Raw genomic sequence first — 17,446 nt, 5'->3', positions numbered from 1 at the left:
TATAAAAATCATAGAGTAAATAAAGTAGAAGAAAACTCTAACTGCTACTTTGTAATAAGTGTGAATTGAAAGCTACACAGATTACATTATGTCTGAGTGGACATTTAAGCATGAACTCTTTCCTTTAACCCTCAGCCCTGAGGTATAGGCCTATGTTTCTGGCAAGTGGACATTCATTCAGAAGCCTGACTTTCAACATAGCCATCACTGTGTTAGGAGCCAGTATGCGACTTGCCCTCAGGGGCATGGAAAGTGGCAGGAAGTGCTCTCAATTGGGCCATTGTCAAAGGAAATGTTCCGAACATCTTTCCCTTACTCTAGTTGGAGACACATAATCAACACATTTGTCCAAGGAGGGAGTTTCAATAAGTTAGAGCCAGGCTTCCAAGCAGTTAGTCCTCATGGGTTCTTCCCTTTTGCCTAGCATTGTTTTGCTTTGAGAAATCCCTGTAGCTCAGCATGCCCATGAGGGGCTATTTTCATAGCCCAAATTAAATTTTCCTTCATCCAAGTTGAGAGGGTCTTTGTCATGATATTGTATTGAACTCATTCCAGAAAGCAGATACCAAGATAATTTCTGCCTAGACACAGGGAAGGACCTTTGTTATAATTGATCTGTGTTCTGGCTTACCCTATTCTCCCATCTTAATAAGCACTATATGTTTTCCATTAAGTACAGTATACATTTCAGGAGGATGTATCTCATTCATTTAATTTTGAAACAGACTTTAGTTCTACACTTCCAATTTAGTGGCTCATTGAATAAACAAATTTATCTCTAAAGTCTGTAGTGACTATGATTGTAGTTAGAGTCCTTCTTCCTCTGCCCTAGACTCTCGGAGGGTTTTTGAGTTACTTGGTTCTTGAAATGACGCCTGGATTTATCTGTCTTTACCCCTGGCGTCATTACAAGGTAAAGACCTCACATACTGGATAATCTCATCATGGGTTGCAAAGGTGAAGTAGGAGACATTGCACCTGGGCTAAGGATGACATCATGAAGACGGTGTCATTGACGGTCTATGTCTTCTATGTCCTCTGCTCCAAATTATTGATGGCATCTTGGTGCCCTGTTTACCATGATGAATGTTTAATGGTCTTAGCCAAATTACCTAATTGTGTCTTATCTCTCATCTGGAGTTTATCTGTACTCGATTTCAAATTCATCTGATCTTACTCTCTGTTAAGTGACAAGAATCAGTTAAAGTAAACTTTCCTAATGTGTTAGCCACTATGGTTCCTCCTTGAGAATCAAAACACCTTCATTCAGCTTAACAAGCTTTCAGAAGTTATGCTAAGCATATTGATTTTTTTCCTGCAACCCTTTGACTTCATCCTGTCTTTCATGTTTGCTTTGTTGCTTCCAAAGTAGTTTGTTTTTTTTTTTTTAATTTTTGACTCCTCTTTGAGAACTCTTCCTGTGATTTGTTGCCAAATTGATCTTTATAAAAAAATAAATCTCTTATGGCCTGGAGAGATGGCTCAACAGTTAAAGGCACTTGCTTGCAAAGCCTTATGGCCTAGGTTCACACCCCAAGTAGCCACATAAATTCAGATGCACAAAGTGGAGCCCTTACGTAGTGTTTCTTAGTAGTGGCAAGACGCCCTGGTGTTCCCACCCCTCTCTATTCCTCTCTCTTTCTCTGCTTGCAAATAAGTAAAAACATTTTTTGAAGTCTCTTTAGTCATGTCACGCTTAGCTAAACCCCCTCCACGACCTCCATTGTTTACATTGCTGAGAAGGTAGTTATAGGGAATTCCTTCCACCTCTTCCTTTTTCTTCATGCCAGATATTAGTAATCAGCCATGTTTAGTTTTCTTAAGAACCAGAAACTCCAGACTGCTTGACATTTTTAATGAAGCACTACTTGTAATTGGTAGGAGGGAGTCTTGCAGGTGAAGCTTTCTTCTCACGTATGGAGCACAGTAGGACGTTTGAAGCCTGAAGCCAGTGAACATATCACTGGACAGCGTCACAGAATCTTCCTATTACGTTCTGGCATGACGGAGAACCGACCTGCTGCATGTACTCTGTACTCTGTTCCTTCCTGCATCTTGGCCACAGTTTCTAAAAGTTCTCTTCTGCATGCCTTTACCATATTTCCCCATGTGATATGCCCCTGTGCTATGTTCCAGCTTTAGTTCTCCTGGCTCTCTGAACAATTCTTAGACCGCACGAGGGGGGGTTTGACGAAGCTTTAAAAAGTCATGTGTGTCACTCGGTTCTCCAGTGAACAACACCGGGCTTTGAGCAGACTTTCATGTGGCTCTTAGTTTCTTGTTGAGTGTGTATTCTCTCAGATTTCAGAAGGCAGGGACTCTATTTTTACTTCTTATTTTTTCTTTTAGTGTTTCTTAAGAAAAATAGTATGAAGTACAGATAGTTATGGTTCCAGTTTACATATGGAGCTAGAGAGATTAAACACACATGCACATGTGCAAACACACATTCTCTCTCTCCAAATTGCAGCATAAATAGTCTTAAAAATGGGATAATACAGTAAGGTAATAATCCTTCAACTACAGTTGGGGCTAAAGAAGTAATTGTAGTTAAAAATTAAGCTGGGTGGGTTGAGAAGATGGCTCAGTGGTTAAGCACTTGCCTGTGAAGCCTAAGGACACTGGTTAGAGGCTTAATTCTCCAGGAATCATGTAAGTCAGATGCACAAGGGGGCGCATGCATCTGGAGTTCATTTGCAATGGCTGGAGGCCCTGGCACGCCCATTCTCTCTCTCTCTCTGCCTCTTTCTCTGTCTCTGTCAAGTAAATAAATAACAATAAACCACCAAAAAAAAAAAAAAAATTAAACCAGGCATGGTGGCAGATGACTTTAATCCCAGCACTTGAATTTGAGGCAACCCTGAGACTAATGAATTACAGGTCAGCCTGTGCTAGAGTGAGACCCTACCTTGAGAAACTAAACAACAACTAAAAATAATCATTCTTTTTTTTTCATATCTAGCATTTATTAAATATCTATTATGTGGCAAATCTTCTGCTAAGCATTTATATACAGAAGCCCTCTTACTGTCCACAACTGTTGCATGTGGCTGTCCTCAATTTTCAGACAGGGACAGGAAAACACAGAAACGCAGAGAAAGCACAGAGAGTTTGTGTTATATATATGAAGTCACATAAGCCATAGGTCACCAACCTGGGGTTTCTATATGAAATCTACATTTTGTACATCAGATCATTTTTTTAAGCACCATAAATTCAGTCTTTTTCTGAGAGCCATTTATTTCTTTTTTTTTTTTTTTTCCCTCAAAGACTGATTTGGTTTTGGTGCTTACTTTTAGAATTTCAGTAAGTAATGTGAAAATCATGTCAAGATGGTAATTAATATAGGAGAAATGTGGTGAGGTGGTTGGTCATCCATGAAGAAGGGATGCTCAGGGTACAGTATAAGAGTCTTTTGGAGGTTGCAACATGATGGGAATGAGAAAATAAGAGGGAGGATCTCAAATGCATCTAGACTAGAGTACAATGGGAAAGGAAGGATAACAGAGTAATCTATCTGGACTATTTTAAGTGAGAACCTGCTGAATGCAGAATATTGTAAGAAGATGTGTGATGTGGAAGGATTTCCTCAGCCACCTTAGCCATCAACAGTTACTACCCCATTCTCCTACACGAATAAAACTTTGGTTCCCTAAACCAAGTTTGCTCAATGTCGGTGACTAAGAAGCCACACAGTTGGAGAAAATCTGTAAGGCATGAATACTCCCTTTGGTGAGAGAGCTCCTTCCAGTTTTAATTATTAGGCACATGTACTTATGAGGGAATTTAGAGTGCCCAGCTCTGTCAAATGAATGAATGTTGGACTGGCTTCCAGTTCCATGGTACCATGAGCTCACCTGCTCTCCTTTGCAGTATTGTTCTTGATAAAGGGCCTTGCTGGGGAGGAAAAGGTAATCATGTGTCTCTGGCTCTTTGTGCACAATAGCTTTAATTAAGCCTCAAGTGAAATTCCTTAGAAGTCAGTGGATACTCTGTGTCCCGGAAAGAAGAGGTGAACCTTGTGAGACAAGAGAGGTGGGACCCTTATTCCCAGAATTCCTCTGACTCCTTTTCATACGCTGATCAAGGATAGAGCTGTTTGTTCTAATAAAATACCCAGTAGCAGGAAGTTGAGACAGAGGTTAAACTAAAACAGAAAGAAGAAAAAGCTAATTTTAGCCCTATTCAAAATCAGAGGAAGGGGGGTGTATGAGAATCGGTGTTTACAGGATTGAAATCAATGGGCTGCCAAAAATTCAACTCCATAGTTAATACCATAACAATGCGGTTACAAACTTGGTTGGACTTGGAGGGAATTAAGTGTGTATACTTGGGAATGCCTTTCCCTTGAGTTTGGCTTAATGATTATGGACTTTTCTGCTGAAAGCACTTCGTAGACAAGAAGTGGGTCTAAAAATCCCTACCTAAGAGCTTACCCATTTCACTTGGCATAGAGGTGTGTCTTGTCAAAATATATCGAGTGCTGAAGACTAGGTTATTATAGCTTGAAAGCATTTGTAGATATTGATCTAGACACTAGAGTGTCCCTCCTTACATAGACAAAACACTCCTGGAGACTTGAAGGAAATGCACCAGAAAAAGGCAGATAAACATTGAGCCTTTTCTCTTTTTGTATAATATAGAGCTATTCTAACAAGGCGTGAGTTTAAATGAACATTATGAAGTCTTGGGATGGACAAGGCTGTTTGGGTGTGCCTGTGAATAAAGGTCCTGCCTCCTCCAACATCTCTCTACAGGAGGTGGGCAGATGGCAGGCCAGCTTGGGGGGATAATTGGAGAACAGAATGAGAGGACAGAGCGTGTGTATAATGTTAAGCTGAGATAACACATGCAGAAATCCCTAGCTCGGTGTCTGGCACAAAATAAGGACAAAAATGTTCATTTGGTGTTTCTATTGTTGTAGTCATATATATATATATATTCATTTTAGTTCGGTTTTCAGAGTTGCTTTATTCCTGCACCAAAGAGTCTCGATGTAACCTTTCCAACTGGTAAATAATGTATTTTAAAAATGATGTTTGCATAGGTGTTATAACCAGCATTTGAGCTGACAGAACTGTCATGATTTTAAAAGAGTGGCAAATGTACCTTTAAAAATTTCCTTCCAGTCCCATGAAGTGTAAATATGAGTTTACTACAGGATAATCCCTCTACCTTATGTCTGTACAGAAGTTAGCAATTGGTCTTCAATGAAGCAAATGGAAGAATGCATCCATTGACAGAACCCTTGTAGATGGAACGGGTATTAGAAACCCTCTGTACTAATTCCATGTGAAGAGACTGTTTTCTCTAAAGCCTCAAAACTTGTTAATGGCCATGAAATGATTAGAGGTGAGCCCTTCTGATTTCTGAGTCAATATTCTCTTTCTGTAAAGCAAGAGAAAGATGTTTATTTCTTTATTTCCACAGACAGCTAGATAGCTGGGCATGATTAAGGCCCCTCTCCCTGGTCTCTCCTGGGACCAGATGAACACTGGTCATATAACCACAGGTGTGGCTTTTCTTGTACTGCAACTAAGCCATGAAGAGTCTGGTCTGAGTGGATGCAGCAATACCTTGAGGAGGCAAAAATTAGATAGGGAAGCTTCCTCAGAGTTCTTTAAGAGTAAGTTAGGTAATTTTTTTTTTTTCCTTTCTCCTTTAATCTGCAGTCTATCCTAGCTTCTGAGAATGTGAGTGCACTGTACCACAGACACATTATTTCCTAACCATGCCTTACTCAGTGTATGTTGGCAATTTCTCAACGAGAGAGCGATAAAATTCTTTGTAATAATTTTGAGCAGTGATTGGAAGGCTTTTCTGGGAAAAAATGAGGAATGCATAAGTGGAAAGGTAAAGGAATAGATAACTAGAGCTTAAAATAATGTGAGGTTATTACTCATTACAAAGATGCTTAATTCTAAAAGGATGAAAGAGCAGATGAGATCTTTGGTAGCTACATCATCATAGCATCTTTGAGACCAAGTTTCCCCGCTATGAGACAGCACCACTAGAGTTAATTAGCCACACTGTGGCTGCTCGCTGCTTCAGCTGTCTTCAACTTGAAGTTTTTTTTAATAAGTTTTAAAGCTAATTAGGATACACCTGGGATTCAAGGCTCAAGAAAATGCAGTTTTTCCCCCAGGGGTTTATTTTCTAATAAAAATTTTTAAAAAGAAAAAAAATTGTCAGGGGTAAAATTCATGAAAAAGAAAAAAAAAATGGTACGACCATTTCAATTCAGTAGACCACAAGACAAAACAGCTTTGTCTGGAATTGAATGTTCCATGTTCTGTTGGAAGGATTATGAGTCTGGGGTTACTTCTGCATGAGTCTAGGGGTACCACCTACCCCCTTGTGCTCATCAGCAGTTCTGCCGTTGGACGTGATGCTGCTGTCTGGTGGTCTAGAAGTGGTCTCTGCTCTTGTGGATCTGTAGGAGAGATACAGTTGTCAATGATGGAAGGACATGAAGCATTCCAAGCTCACAACAAAATAAGCCTAACAAGAAGCACCAAGCTATCTAGCGCTCCTCCTACCTCTTAGACAGCAGTGCCAAATATATTTTCTACTTTCAAAGTAAAACCTTCTCCCTTTCTTCGAGCCCTAGTTTTAGAACTCCTAGAGGCTTTTCATCCACCTTCAAGTGTGCAGAAATATTTTGTATTTTCTAAGACTAGCACTGGTTCTTTTGTGGGTTTCATAGAGAAAATGCCCTCTCTGGAGCAGTGTAGGCTGATATTCTAAAACTGCCCGGCTTTTCTAGGTAACATTGCTCATGTGAAGCTCTGTGTAGATAACTGGGATAATGGTCCCGAGTAGTTCTTCACTTTGCTGAAATGTTAACTCTTAGTTTTGTGATATTATTCTCTTTCTGCTCAAGAAACGTGCTCAGGGTGAGTGCAGAAACTTTGTCTGTGGTCTCTATAAGATGGCTAGAAGGATTCCAGCCGAATTCTTACTAAAACTTGCTTGCTACATGTGCGAGTTTTATAACAGAGTCGCAGAATGAGAGATGTGGAAGACATAGTTTATGTTTGTCCCATTTCCAAGACACCAACAAAAAGCCCCACTATCTAATTCCCAGAGAGACATAAAGTGAGAAACAATGATAGGAATAGAATGGTAGAAATTTGTGTTTATGTGTGGCAGTGGTAAAAAAAAAAAAAAAAAAAAAAAAAAAAAAAAAGAATTTTGGGTTCCTTTCTTTCCAGTTTCATGTCTTTTCACAACCCAGGAGATGCCACATGACTTAGTATGTCACTGCTCTGAAGTACGGAAGGTAAAACACCCTAAGGCAGTGCCTGGCAGCGTGTTCTGTTGGAAAGCTCTGCCTTGTGTAAGTATAGTCAGCTGGGATCTAGTTGACTTTCCCCAAGGAGGAGATTGGGAAAGCTAGGGTGTATTTATCAGCTCTATCTTTTTCTTTCCTGTCTGCTGCACCCCATAAGAGGGCATGTGGTTGGTCTTTGGCTCAGAGAATGCTTGGGGAAGGGGGACCACCCAGTCTGTGACCACTGCAGGGTCACCACAGCAGCGGTAGAGCAGCAAAGAAAATGAGGCAGGCTTTGAAGTTCATGAATGAGAAGACCAGACCTATTTTGAGTTTGATCTGAGGTAGCTCATACTTTATGCAAACTCTACCCCACTATTTCCATACTGGGGACATCAGACTACCTTGACTATATTTAAAAAGAGAAATAAAAATATCATAAACCAAAGAATGATCTATCGTGTAGGTGTACAACCATACTAAATTTTCCTTGCTGCTGTTTGAAGTGGTGATGGCAAAGAGTGAGGGCTTCGTAATTGAATACTTGTGAACACTGGGCCGCTTGTACCACCTGAAGGTGAGCAATTTACTTCCTAGTCACACTCCTCAGGAAACCCTGGCTAGACTTCAGATCTTGCAGGGATGGGAAACATTCTAAATTTCCAAAATTCTCTCACCTCAAGGAACAGCAAAACACCTTGACAACACTCAGCGGTTTGAAGGCAGTTGACTGATGCAAGGGTCCCTGCTTGCCACCTCCGTGACCTTGAAAAAGTTTTTACATCTGTCTGTAAAATGGAACCGGACTGACGCTACTTGCCTGAGGATATTTGGTAAAATGTTGAGTGTTGTCTTACCAGCATTGGGACAGTGTCATAGAAACAGCTGATGGTGAATTTTCCTTGTCAATTTTGACTGGATTTACAATCACCTGTGAGGCAGACTTCCGCTTATATCCCTGAGGATGTTTCTTGGTAGGTTTAACTAAATAGGGAATATCCACCCTGAACATGGGTAACTGAGTGCCCAGCTTCCATGAGAAAGGTAAAAAGAGAGAAGCACAGAACGAATCCAAGGAGTCCCGCATTCGTCTCCCTCCTCAACTTACAGACTACAGATGCGTTGCCACCAGCGGCCTTATGTTCCTTCCAGCCCGCCTATGCCATGGTGGAGTGTACACCCTCCAACCAAGAGTGCAAAGAGATCCTTCCTCCCTTAAGTAACATCGTGTCTTGTGTTTTGTCACAGCCATGAGTGAAAGCAGCAATTACAATTGCTTTATTATCATATGATGACTTTTATGAGGATAGCTCTTACTATGTGGAAGTCACTAAAAGTTCAGCCAAGCTTGAGTCCAACCAAAAGGATATGGTTTGGCTCCATGTTCTAAGCTTTGGCCAGGCAGACCATCAAACAGGATTGAGCACATATTAAGAGAAAAATTATATTAAGTGATGAGATGGGTGTGGCTGAGGTCATGAAAAAAAAATCAATGCCACAATGTTATTATTGGTCCAGCTCTTCCTCATTTTATAAACACTGAGACTGGCTGAGTGGGTCAATCGCAGCCCACTGTCTGGCTCTTCCTTTTTCTTTTAAAGTCCTGGGCATGTTAAAGTTTTACACTTTTTTTTCAGTGATATTTTTCATCACCCTGTGTGAATTGTACAGACTCTAGTTCTCTGTTATATATTGTGTGGATCAACTTTAATTTCTTTATATAATATTTTATTTATTTATTTATTTACTTATTTATTTAAGGGAGAGGGGGGAAGAGAGAGAGAACAGGATGCCATGAACTACCACGAGTGCAAAGTCCAGAAACATGCATCGCTTTGTGCCTCTGGCTTTATGTGGGTATCGGGGACTTGAACCTTGGCTTTATGTGGATACTGGGGAATCAAACCTGGGATTTCAGGCTTTGAAAGCAAGTGCTTCCAATTGTCAAGCCATTTCTCAGTCGCTGTTTAGGTATTTTATCTAACATGCATTGAGTTTTCCAAACCAAATACCAGTTGAGATTGAATTAGGTTACAAATGATGAAATGATTTGATCCCATGGTACTAGAGCTGAGACAGCACAAGCTTATTCCTGGTCCTCACTTCGTCCTTGGGATCTGTGCTCACTGGAGTTAGTGGTAGTCATGAGCACACGTGTGCCCTGGGACCGAATGCCGGACCAGAAGCAGCTTATGGAATTACAAGGTTTATTTCTGGCTTACATTTTCAAGAAGAACTTTTTTATTATAGCAGGGAAAGCTTGACTTGGGCAAATAGTCAAGCGGTATCATCTCTCCATAGGAACAGGAAAGAAGTCATCTAAGTGCTGGGCTTGGAACTGAGCTATGTGACCCCTAAAGCTCATTCCCAGTAACATACCTCCTCTAGCAAGGTTTCACCTCCCAACGGGCCCACGTTCTCACATTGCTATCAGATGGGGGACCAAATATTCAAAGCACACAACACTATGGGGGACGTTTTACCCTTAAACCACCATACCTGAGTTATTTTGGGACATCATACTGTATCAGTGAATTAAACTTACATATTCCTTATGCAAGAAGCATTGGTTATGTGTTTTCTTGAACATGAGCCTCTTCAAGGAAGATGGACCCCTTCTTTAGGCCAATTCTTTAAGACATGTTATGGAAAGAAAAGTAACAAATGGCCGTAAACTTGTAGGAAACTGGGGCACTGTCTCTGATCAATCAAGCAAGTAAGAGGAATGAAAATGAGAATCCATCATCATGTGAGAAACTAGAAATCATTAATACTTTGCTGCGCTATTTATTTTTTTCAATTTATTTTTCAAGTTTCTATAAATTTTAGCACTTTCCTCAGCTGTCTAGAGGATTTGTAGCCAGAATATTTGAATAGCTTTTTTATGAGGACAGAGTCTGCCTTGTGTTTGTTCTTGTGGAGTGCCTAGTTTGTCTTTTGTATATTTGCTGAACTCTGTAGTAAAGGATAAATAAGTTTTTCACTGATCACGAGCTCACTCTTTGCAAATTATTGTATGTGTGAATCAACATCCATTGATCCTCAAATTATGAACAAATTGAGCATTATAAATCTTGACGTTATATTTCAGTTCCCTTTTATTGCATTTCATGTCATGTCTTAAATTAACTCCCTACAAGAGATAAAACTTTGCTATCTAACCACATGTCTCCTTTTTTTGTAAGAGTCTCAACATAGCTCAAATCTTTTTTTTTTTTTTTTAATTTATGGAGGTTATTTTACATATCAGGTAATTTCTTGGTAGCAGTCCAAATTATTCATCTTGTTTTGGAATAGAAAGACTCTAGCACCAACTTCCCTTGCTGCCAAGGTAGGGATTTCATGCTGTTCCATGGCTGCACCTACCAAGGGGATTGTGTACTCAACTGCCAACACTCCGCTGGGGTTCGTGACAAAGGAATATTACTGTGCTTACTTCAACTTGGATGCAATGACTCTCTTGACAGGATGGCAACAGTAACCACTGCTTGTGCTCCAGAATCATGGTCAGGTGGGCTTTTCTTCCTAATTTCCCTGGCCCGTGCTTTCTTGTGTGTTTGCACATGGGAGGAAAGGTCGACACTGTGTGTCAAGGTAAAGACATCTGCCTCTGGTGCATGAAAATTGTTGCCACATGTGGCAGGGCAGGGAGTGAAGCGCTATCCCAGAGCCCCCAGGCAGTTCTTTCCTTCTCCTGCATTCCTCTGTCCTTGTGTTAGAAAAGGAGAATTATATTCTTGCAACGTGGACCCTCATTGCCAACCGCTCCAAGTCAAACACTCTAGGATGCTGCATACCATGTGTACTGTAATCAGGTTGCCTAGAGGAATGCAGTCAGTTTAATAGTATTCCCCAACTTTGTTGTATAATGTTGCCAATCTGATAATCTCTGCTTGCACATGTAGAATTGGTAACACTATTAATTGAAATTACTAGTTTAGTGAATAATCCAAGCTCCTAAAAATATAGAAAGAACCCAGATATTCTGTAGTGTTCATACAGAGATGATGAAATTCTAAATTCATGTCAGAAATAGTCCATATATATGATGTAGATTGACAAAGATTTTTTTTATTCCAGTTTTCATGAAATAGTCATATTAAACACAGGTTTACTGACTGAAAATAGGCTAAATGAACAAAGAACGATAAATAATAATTATTAAAGAGGTTATGCTATTCAGAATAATGAAATGATTAATACATTCAGCAGCTTAACTGACTCAAACCTATCACCCTTTTATATGTGGGAAAAAGCATTATCTTGGTTAAGAAAAAATTAGAACTCTTACTTTTGGAATTTAAGGCTCAGAATCAAAGCAACAAAAATATGTCAAATATTTCTTTTGCAAAGAAGTCAGTTGGCTGTCATTGTGCTTGTGACCAGTGCTTCCATACTTTGGTGCTTTGAGTAAAGAAATTCTAATAATCAGTAGATTATATCACTCAAAGGATCTTAAAATTAAGAATGAGCTTCACTGAAGTTTTCTTCTACTGGTAAAGATTCATTTCTCATTCCTAACTCTTTTTAAACTCATGTAAATATTGATAAAGATCATGGTGATTTTATTTCCTAGAACATATTCGATAGGTTTATAGATAATTTCATATTGGGTTCTTTATTGTTTTCCAGGGTAACATAAATGTGTACATTCTTAATGGGAAGAGGAACCTTTGCAGAATCAAGCAATACACATATATAACCAATAGATCCCTGTATCTAAATTTGCTAAAATGGGAACATACTTTCCACAGTGTCTTGGGGTAGGAGAGTTAGGCTGTGTTATCTATATGCTTGTCCTTAGGCATCAATAGGCACAAACTGCACACACTAGAAACATAGAGACTAGCTAATGTACTCAGAGCTACCCTATGAGTTGGGAATGATTTTAACACTGATTCTTAACCTCACGAAGCTCCTCAAATTTACAACCAATGAAACTGAAAAGCCAAGATTCCGTATGAGGGCTTTTTGTAAAAGGTAGTATCTTTCGATGACTATGTTTACTACAGGAAATTTAAACTTTTGTGTGTGTGTGTGTGTGTGTGTGTGTGTGTGTGTGTGTGTGTGTGTGTGACAGAGAGAGAGAGAGAGAGAGAGAGAGAGAGAGGAGAGAGAGATTGAGAGAGAAAGAGAGAGGGAGAAGAGGAGAGGAGAAGAGAAGAGAAGCGAAAGAGAAGAGAAGAAAAAGAGAGAGAGAGAAAGAGGAAATTGGCACACTAGGGCCTCAGCCACTGTAATCAAACTCCAGGTGCTTGGGCCACCGAGTGAGCACGTGAGACCTTGCACTTGTCTCACTTTTGTGCGTTTGGCTTACTTGGGATCTGGACAGAGATTAACCATTGGTCCTTAGGCTTCTCAGGCAAACCCCTTAACTGCTAAGCCATCTCCTCAAGTCCTAAACTTTTTTTTTGTTTATTTTTAAAGGAAAAGAATGAGAATATGCCCAATTGGTGCAGCTTTGCATGACAGGTCTCCAAAAACTGTTCCACAAAGACAGGTAGGAACTCTCTCAACTGGCACAGTTTTGTAATCATATGAAATCAGTTCTGAAAAGGGTTCTAATCCCAGGCTTTGAGAAGCTGAGCAGGAAGGATGGGCATGAGTTTTGGCCAGCCTTGGCTACATAGTGAGACCCTGTATCAAACTAACTAACTAACTAACTAACTGACTAACTAACTGACCAGCTGAATAAATGCTGAATGGCTAGTTAGTTACATTCCCAAGAGTCACCTGGCTTATACTGTGATGGGACCTAGGTTCTTTTGAGGCAGTACACTTTTCCCAAATAATTGAAAGAAAACTTCTCAGTGCAATAATTATAGCAAATTCTTTATATTTATCCAGACTTCCCTAGTGAATAAACTTAATCTATCCCCACTATTTTGTGTTGTGTTTTTAACTACATTCAATAGGATATGGTAATTTCCCCCATCACTCTGTATTACCATCCCCGAAAGGTGTGCAGTTATACAATATACAAGGTAAGACTAAGATCGAAGGATATTGTATCCAGTACTGATTAAATTGGTGTCAATTAAAGTGGGAGTGTCATCTGGGAATTTTAGATAAAGTACAACTAAGACTTCATTTGAGTTCCACACTGAAGTGTCATGACTTAATTATAACTAAGCCTTGTTTTTGCTCTGCCCTCATCTCAGTGAACATGATTCACAGTTAGAACCAAGATCTAGAATCTGGAAATCTTGTTTTTGTTTTAGGAAAGAACATTTTGGAAGAGAGTCATGTTGTATTCAGTTTCCAAGAAAGCAAGCCAAGAGCTAGAAGAGCAATTTCAGACATAGCAAGAGTTCTTTGCACTGTACATGAGCCTTGACATAGTTAAGGTGTGCGATGGCTGGTTTTAAGTAAACAAACAGAAATAATTACAGTGAGAGGTAGAAGGCAGTTCCTCCTATGGGTTGGTAACTGTGATGGTTTGAGTCAGGTGATCCTCATTGACTCATGAGTTGAGAATATTTGGGCTCCTGCTGGTGGATATATGTTAGGTTGAGCCTTGCTTGGGAAAGTGTGCTTCTGAGTGTGAGCTTAGGAGTGTTATGGCCAGCTCCATCTTGCCAGATACTGGCTCATTCTTACTATTTCTGCAAGCTACTGCGGCAAGATTTCAGTTCAGTCTACACTGCCATCCTTTCCCTGCAATGCTGAAACTTCTCTCCTCAAGTCAGTAAACCAAAACAAACCCTTTCTCTCTTTCACCTGGTGTTTTGCCCCACCCATGCAAAGGTAGTAACAGCGAACTTGTTCATATGTTGGTTATTGCAGCACTTTTGAATACAGTCAGCCATGACTAGGACATATTATTTGCGTGACAAAGGTGCGGTCCTTCTAACTTACTATGCCTGTAGGCATGTAAGCAACAAGGATGGGTTGAAGGGAGCTCTCTCTTGTTGGGTCATTCTCAGAAGGTGAATTTATCAGGTTTGTCTTTTGGAGTACCTATGTGGGTGGTATTGGAATGGCCTTGACATCAGTATTCTTTTTGTGAAATTTTAAGATGATATAAAACAACTTTCAAGAGTATCAGCAGAATAGAGAAATAGTAAATAATGCTCTACAATCAAATAAATTGAAGTATAAGTAGATATTTATTTTCACACTTAGATATTTATAAAAAAGCAAATAAAAGGAAATCAGTACTGTCTGAATCAGATTTGAATGACAGGCCTGTGTGCAAAACCTTACTTTGTGTCCAGGAAGCATATCATTGCACTTAAATGTCTAATACATTTTTTCTTCTTTTAATGTATACATATATATTATTAAATATGGACATATTTTGTATGTAAACATCACATGTTGGCACCATCCTTTTCCTCCTGCCTGCCCCTTTTCTGAAGAGGTCTTCCTCATCAGGGATGCAGGTCAACCCCATAGGGATTGTGGGTCATGCATTATAGGGGCAGCAGTCAGTTATGGGGGAGAGGCAATGTCTCTGTGAAAAATGTCCCAACTTGTGGCTCTAACAATCTTTCCACCCACTCTTCTGCAAGATTCCCTGAGCCGTGCTGGGAATATTTGAAGTCTACTTCAGTGATAGGCACTTAGGAGCATCTAGATGTCTGGTTTTGTAGGTGTCGAATGTCCTCAGTACCAGTTTCCATCACCATTGTGCAGATAATGGCTTAGCTGAGAGCTTAGCATCCTTGCTCATTTCCCCAATTCCTCTGTGGTTTGATATGGGGCCAGGGTGGAGTGCTCTGGGTTGCTTATCTCCTCAAGTATAGTTCCTATCTGAAACAGAGAAGCAGATTCTCCAACAGAGAATGAAGTCAGTGCCAGCTAAATGGGATAACCATTATTAATTTAGAGAGAATTATAAGGGTTTAGACAAGTTTATAGTGTAAGGTTAGTGGGAGCTTGACAATTTAAAGAAGAATCATTATCTGGATATGATTCTGACTTGTTTCCCAGTTCCAGATATGGTTTCCATTCCACAGAGCGGATCTGCTAGTTAATCCAAGAGCACACCATGGCTGTGTGCCACTATTGCACTTGTGTGAGCATCACGTCAGGTTGTTTGCTTCTGAGTCGCTTAGACTTTGAGTTGCTTGGACAGATGTTGGCCACTTTCTTCTGGTAGCTCATGAAGCACCTTCCAGCACTAGATGGGTTAATTATCTGAGGACTGGCTCTCCTCTGGATTCCAATCAGGTCTCTCCATGCTCTGTGCCAATAGCGGTTGGTGTCTTCATCCGTAGGGTCTTACCATTAACGTCTGGTGGGTAATCAAGTGCTCTGACAGAGGTCTGTCTTGTTGTTTTGGGAGATCTAGTAGGCCTCTCTGGCCAACAGCTCATTGTGGATGTACATCCTGGTACAAGGAATTATAGGCCAGCACCAAGGGCAAAGAAAAGAGCAAAGTCCAGAGAAAAAAGAGAAACAGGAGAAATTTGAGGTTAGGGTTCATCTCACTCTCTCCGAGTCCCTTCGATTAAGGTGCTCCCTTTAAGGTTTGCTTGAGGGTTCCACCTTTTAGTCTGATTTCCAGGTTATAGTATTCCATGGTACTAGTTCTATTTTGGTTCAGATTTTGTGTCTCTTCCCACCCTTTCCCTTCCCCTAAGCACTACCCTCCCTATTGTCCAATCCTCAAGATGCTATTCAGTTATGTCAGCAACTTAGGCTGATCCATGTTAGGAACTGCAGATGAGGGAGATCATTCAACAATTGTGGTTTGGTGATTGTGTCAGTTCACTTAAAGTGATCTCTTCCATGTTCAACCATTTTTCTACAAATTTCACTGTGTCATTTTTTTCTTATTGCTGAGTAGAATTCCATCATGTAGACATACCACATCTTGTTTATCCATTCATCCAATAATGGGCACCTGGGTTGATTCCAGTTTTTAGCTATTATGAATGGAGCAGCTATAAACATGGTTGAGCAAATAACTCTCAACTGAGATGTGGAGCTTTTAGGGTAAATGACCAGTAAGGGAATAACAGGTTTATGCTAATAACTCTCTATTCATCCTTTTCAAAAGTCTCCAAATTGATTTCCAAAGTGGTTGTACCAGCTTATATTCCCACCAACAATAAATAAGGGTTCTTATTTCTCCACAGCCTTGCCAACATTTATTTTCATTTGATTTTTAAATGTTTTCTGTCTTTGCTGGGGTAAGGTGAAATCTCATAGCTGTTTTAATTTGCATGTCCTTAATAGTTAGGGATGTTGAACATTTTCTTAAGTGTGTGTTAGCCATTTGCAATTCTTCCTCTAAGAACTCCCTATTTAGTTCTCTGCCCCACTTATGGAGTGGGTTGTTTGATTTTTTATTGTTTAGATTTTGAGTTCTTTGTAAATTCTAGATAATAAGCTTCTGTCAGTGGTATGCAAAGGTTTTCTCCCATTCAGTGGGTAATCTATTGGCTCTGCTTATGGTATGTTTGTGCAAAAGCGTTTTAGCTTCATGAGATCACATTGAGTGCTTATTTAAATTTTTTGTTATTTTTATTTATTTATTTAAGAGTGACAGAGAGAGAAAGAGGCAGAGAGAAAGAGAGAGAGAGAGAGAGAAAGAGAGAGAATGGGCGTGCCAGGGCCTCCAGCCACTGCAACTGAACTCCAGACACATGTGCCCCCTTGTGCATCTGGCTAACATGGGTCCTGTGGAATAGAATCAAATTGGGGTCCTTAGGCTACATAGGCAAGCGCTTAACCACTAAGCAATCTCTCCAGCACAATTTTTTTGATTATTTTATTTATTTATTTGAGAGTGACAGACAGACAGAGAAAGACGGAGAGAGAGAGAGAGAGATTGATTGAGAGAGAGAATGGAGTACTTGTTTAATCTCCTTGGCTAATGGAGTTTTGTTCAGGAAGTCTTTCCCCGCTCCTATATCATGAAACATGCTTTCTATTTTTTTTTTCTAGTAGTTGAAGTGTTTCAGTTCTTATATTGAGGTCTTTAGTTCATTTGGGCTTGATTTTTGTGTATGGTGAAATGATGGGTCTAATTTCATTTTGCTACATGTGGTTATCCAATTTGTCCAGCACCATTTGTTGAAGATTCTGTCTTTTCTCCAGCCTACATTGTTGGCACCTTTGTCAAAAATCAAACAGCTGTAGTTGCTTGCCCTGAAGTCTGGGTCTTCAATTCTGTTCCACTGGTCTATGTTTCTGTCTTTTATTCCAGTATAATGTTGTTTT

The sequence above is a fragment of the Jaculus jaculus genome, chromosome 14 (genome assembly GCF_020740685.1).
Source record: "Jaculus jaculus isolate mJacJac1 chromosome 14, mJacJac1.mat.Y.cur, whole genome shotgun sequence".
Lineage (NCBI taxonomy): Eukaryota > Metazoa > Chordata > Mammalia > Rodentia > Dipodidae > Jaculus > Jaculus jaculus.
The sequence above is the reverse complement of the archived record's forward strand: the minus strand, read 5'-3'. Positions refer to the sequence as shown.